The sequence below is a fragment of the Pan paniscus genome, chromosome X (genome assembly GCF_029289425.2).
Source record: "Pan paniscus chromosome X, NHGRI_mPanPan1-v2.0_pri, whole genome shotgun sequence".
Classification (NCBI taxonomy): domain Eukaryota; kingdom Metazoa; phylum Chordata; class Mammalia; order Primates; family Hominidae; genus Pan; species Pan paniscus.
In genome coordinates this window covers 50126007-50132006 of record NC_073272.2, presented here as the reverse complement: position 1 = coordinate 50132006, position 6000 = coordinate 50126007, and positions in this window count along the sequence as shown.

Here is a 6000-nt window from a genome sequence, read left to right as displayed (position 1 = left end):
CATATATACTATATATAGCATGTCTATATAGCATATATATACTATATATAGCATATCTCTATATAGCATATATATACTATATATAGCATGCCTCTGTATAGCATATATACTATATATAGCATACCTATATATGGCATATATATATACTAGATATATAGCTATATATATATATATATATAGAGAGAGAGAGAGAGAGAGAGGGAGTGAAGACAGGGTATCACTCTTTCACCCAGGCTGGAGTGCAGTGGTGCAATCTCAGCTCACTGTAGCCTCAATCTCCCCGGCTCAAGCAGTCCTCCCACCTCAGTCTCCCTAGTAGCTGGGACTACAGGTGTGCACCACCATGCCCAGCGAATTTTTTGTAGGGATGGGGTTTCACCATGTTGCCCAGGCTGGTCTCAAACTCCTGGGCTCAAGCAATATGTAAAATATTTTTAAAAATAGAAAAAACTTATACAATAAGGATATAAAGAAAGAAAATATTTTTGTACAACTATACAATGTCTTTAATTTTAGACCAAGTGTTATTACAAAAGAGTAAAAAAGTTTTTTAAAAACTAAAAAGTCCATAAAGTTACAGTAAACAAAGGTTAATTTATCATCGAAGAAAGAAAATTTTTTAAATTTCTTTTTCTCTCTTTTTTTAATTTTAATTTTTTGAATGGTACTGCTCCTTGAGAAGCAGGGCTAACTCATAGGTAGTGTGCCCAGAGTCAGCCAAGAAAAATATTTTAAATGAGCCGGGTGCAGTGGCTCACACCTGTAATCTCAGCGCTTTGGGAGGCCGAAGCGGACGGATCGCTTGAGGTCACGAGTTAGCGACCAGCCTGGCCAACATGGTGAAACCCCGTCTCTACTAAAAATACAAAAATTAGCCAGACATGGTGTCGGGTGCCTGTAATCCCAGCTACTCAGGAGGCTGAGGCAGGAGAATCGCTTGAACCCTGGAGGCGAAGGTTGCAGTGAGCCCAGATCGTGCCACCTCACTCCAGCCTGGGAGACAGAGTGAGATTCTGTCTCAAAAAAAAAAAAAAAAAAAAAAAGGAAGAATTTTTTTTTTTTTGAAACGAAGTTTCGCTCTTGTTGCCCAGGCTGGAGCGCAATGGTGCGATCTCAGCTCACCACAACCTCTGCCTCCTAGGTTCAAGTGACTCTCCTGCCTCAGCCTCCCGAGTAGTTGGGATTACAGGTATGTGTCACCTCACTCAGCTAATTTTGTATTTTTAGTAGAGACAGGGATTCTCCATGTTGGTCAGGCTGGTCTCGAACTCCTGACCTCAGGTGATCCGCCTGCCTCGGCCTCCCAAAGCGCTGGGATTACAGGCGTGAGCCACCTCACCTGGCCCAAAAAAGAAAAATATTTTAAATAAATGTAGTGTAGCCTAAGTGTACAGAATTTATAAAGTCCATGGTAGTGTACAGGAATGTCCTAGGCCTTCCCATTCACTCACCACTCACACACTGAGTCACCCAGAGCAACTTCCAGTCCTGCAAGCTCTACTCATGGTTAATGCCCTATGCAGGTATCCCATTTTTATAGGTTCAGGTCTTAACATTTAAATCCATTTATTTAAAAATAAATGTAGGCCGGGCGCAGTGGCTCACGCCTGTAATCCCAGCACTTTCGGAGGCCGAGGTGGGAGGATTACCTAAGGTCGGTAGTTCGAGACCAGCCTGACCAACATGGAGAAACCCTGTCTCTACTAAAAATACAAAAAATTAGCCAGGCGTGGTGGCGCATGCCTGTAATCCCAGCTACTCGGGAGGCTGAGGCAGGAGAATCGCTTGAACCTGGGAGGCAGAGGTTGCAGTGAGCCGGGATCACGCCATTGCATTCCAGCCTAGGCGACAGAGCGAGAATCTGTCTCAAAAAAATAAATAATAAAATAAAATAAAATGTATTTATTTACATTTATTTAAAAATAAATTTCTTTATTAAAATAATGGAATAATTAAAATAAATTCCAAATTATTTTTGTGTGTAGTGTAAGATAAGGGTCCATTTCATTATTTTGCATGTGGATATCAAATTTTTCCTATACCATTTGTTGAAGAGATTATCCTTTTCCTCTTGTGTATTCAGAGCACCTTTGTCAAAGATTAGTTGGCCATATATGTGAGGTTTATTTCTGGGCTCTTGATTCTGTTTCATTGGTTTCTATGTCTGTCTGTTTTTATGCCAGTAGCATACTGTTTTAATTACTGAAGCCTTGTAATAGATTTTGAAATCAGAAAGTGTGATGACTTTTTTGTTCTTCTTTCTCAAGATTGTTTTGGCTGTGAGGCATTTTGTAGATCCATATGGATTTTTGGATTTTTTTCTATTTCTGTAAAAAATGTCATTGAGATTTTGACAGGGATTGCATTGAATCTGTAGACTGCTTTGGGTAGTATAGACGTTTTAACTATATTAAGTCGAACAATCCACAAGCCCAGGATGTCTTTCTGTTCATTGGTATTGTCTTCAATTTCTTTAATTAATGTTACATAGTTTTCAGTGTACATGTCTTTCACCTCTGGTTAAATTTATTCCTAAGTATTTTATTCTTTTTGATGCTATTGTAAATGGAATTATTTTCTTAATTTCCCTTCCAGATAGTTCATTGCTAGTGTATAGAAATGCAACTGACTTTTTTTTTCGAGACAGAGTTTCACTCTTGTTGCCCAGGCTGGAGTGCAGTGGTGCAATCTCGGCTCACTGCAACCTCCACCTCCCGGGTTCAAGCGATTCTCCTGGCTCAGCCTCCTGAGGAGCTGGGATTACAGGCACTCAGCACCAAGCCCAGCTAATATTTTATATTTTTAGTAGAGACGGGGTTTCGCCATGTGGTCCAGGCTGGTCTCGAGCTCCTGACCTCAGGTGATCCACCCACCTCTGTCTCCCAAAGTGCTGGGATTACAGGTGTGAGCCACCGTGCCCGGCACAACTGATTTTTTAATATTGATTTTGTATCCTGCAACTTTACTGAATTTGTTTATTAGTTCTCAACAGTTATTTTGTGGAGTGTTTAGAGTTTTCTAGATATAAGATTCTATCATCTGTAAACAGGTAATTTTTTTTCTTTCTGATTTGGTTGCCATTCATTTATTTATTTATTTATTTATTTATTTAGGAGATGAAGTCTCGCTCTGTTGCCCAGGCTGGAGTTGCACCCTCTGCCTCCCGGGTTCAAGCAATTCTCTCACCTCAGCCTCCTGAGTAGCTGGGACTATAGGCGCGTGGCACCACGCCTGGCTAAGTTTTTGTATTTTTAGTAGAGACGGGGTTTCATCATGTTGGCCAGGCTGGTCTTGGAACTCCTGACCTCAAGTGATCAGCCTGCCTCAGCCTCCCAAAGTGCTGGGATTATAGGCATGAGCCACTGCACTTGGCCTGTTGCCTTTTATTTCTTTTTTTTTCTTTTTTATTTATTTATTTATTTATTGAGATGGAGTCTCGCTCTGTCACCCAGGCTGGAGTGCAGTGGCGTGATCTCGGCTAACTGCAAGCTCCGCCTCCTGGGTTCACGCCATTCTCCCGCCCCAGCCTCCCGAGTAGCTGGGACTACAGGCTCCCACCACCACGCCTGGCTAATCTTTTGTATTTTTAGTAGAGTCAGGGTTTCACCATGTTAGCCAGGATGGTCTTGATCTCCTGACCTCGTGATCTGCCTGCCTTGGCCTCCCAAAGTGCTGGGATTACAGGTGTGAGCCACTGCGCCCAGCTGCCTTTTATTTCTTTTTCGTGCCTAATTGCTCTGGCTAGGACTTCTAGTACTATGTTGAATAGGAGTGGTGAGAATGGGCATCCTTGCCTTGTTCCTGATCTTAAAGGAGAAGCTTTTAGTTTTTCACTGTTGACTATAGGATGTTAGCTGTGGGCTTGTCATATATGGCCTTTTTTTCTAAGCCATTTGCACATACAGATTGAATGAGATTAAAATAAACAACACAAAATGTATTTAAATGAGAAATTGAAACATTAAAAATAATATTAGGTGACATTAAAACTGTCATAGAAATAAACTGTATATACAACAAATAAATCAATGATTGTTAACTTTTTTAGACAGTTTGAATATCAGATTATAATGAATAGCATTATTAGCCAGTAAAAAGAGCATATAAATTATTTTAAAATTCCAAATAAAAATATTTAAAATTTTGAAATTTTGGACCCAAAATTATGTCAGTAATTTCATGAAAGTAGATCTCCAATAGGTCCTATATTCTAGACACTATGAAATGACATCAGAAACTGTCAATTAAAGTGTAACCCACAAGTGATAACTAGCTACATACAAGTTTAATTTTTGATCAATTTGAATAACTATTGAATTTAAAAGGAAATTGATGCTGAGGTTAATTTACAGAGTCAATAAAATGCCAAGAAGAAAGCATTGAGACTGAAAGCAAAGAACCAAATATCGCATAACAAATTCTACCAACACTAACTTACATTTGTAGAGAGAAAAATCTATTTTGGCCATATGTAGCTACTAATATTTTCACATATGATTAATAAACTAATCACATTCTACACATCAGTGTATCATACTGTATATTGGAGAGGGGGTGCTTCAAGTAAAGAGACTCAAGATTTCTCATAAGATGCTGATGTGTGGTAGCATTACATAACTAAAATATTTTATGTGTGCAATGTGAAAGTTTGTGCATCAAAAGTTACAAAAATCTCTAGAATGCCCAATGGGGCTGAAAGGAAAAATATCAGAACTTTCCAGGAACACAAATGAGTCAAGAAAAGATTCAAAGGCTTTATCAACGTGAGAAGCCAATGGCTGATCACAAGGCAAAATTGATAATATTGTGCCAGGTTAAGTAGAACAAACAAATATACTGATTGAAGACATTTACAGGGAAAGATCTCCCAATCATGACAGCTAAATTATAAGTTATGAAGTACACACACACACAAAATAAGCTACCACAATTTAGAGTAAGAAGAAATTGGATGCTACATAAATTAATAATAATTGGAATTGTATTTAAAATGTTTACATCAATTCAGTGATAAAATAAGAGACAAATAGTGTTTAAAGAGGAAGAAACTTTAAAATTGAAGAGCATCCATGGAAAGAGCTAACTGTAAATTGAATAAATGAGAAATAAAAATCTATAAATTCAATATACATTGTATTGGGAAACTATTAACTTAGAATAAGCTAATGAGATAAATAGTGCACTGGAAGATTAAGGAGAGAAAATCGATGCTAATAAAAGTAAAGTGATATAAGATGTAAATATATTTATAGATCTATAAAGACAAAGATTAGAAGGAATAAAGTATATTCAGTTGTTTCACTGAAATATATACAAAGAATAAGACACAAATGTAATTTTAAAAAGAAATAATTTTTTGTAAAATTAAAAGCCAGAAAAAATTCTCGAATTCAGAAGTACATAGTTTTCAAAAAAAAGGTAAATACAGGTGATCATTTATACAGAAATAATAGTCAAGCTGTATAACACTAAAAAGAAAGAAAAATCTTAAAATTAGGGAGATAAAAAACAGAGGTAAGCCACAAATTTGTAGGCACCATCCACACAGCCTTGATAGAAGCCAGAACAAGGAGAAGTAAATATTGAGTGTAAGAATTTAATATTTAGTCAAATATCTTTAATAAATAAAAATAAAACATTCTCAAAAATACGAAGACAGAGAGATTATATTACCAGGAGGATATTCTTAATATTATACTTCAAAAAGAAAGAAAAATGTTCTCTGTATTAAGGCCTGAAAATCAAAATGAAAAAGAAGACACTTGTAAACATATGGGAGTATCTATCCATCATGTATGTTAAACTAAAAAAAAACCCGCAGAGAATTGGCAGCATTTGATTCAAAAGTATTTAGACATATTGAAAGTGTAAATCCATACATTTAAGTTAAATTAAATAGCAAGTTCTGTACTACTTACGTAATTTAACTGGTGACAGAATAATCTATTTTCAATAAAAATAACTTGTTAACCCTCTGTCTCACAGTTTGTGTCACAATGA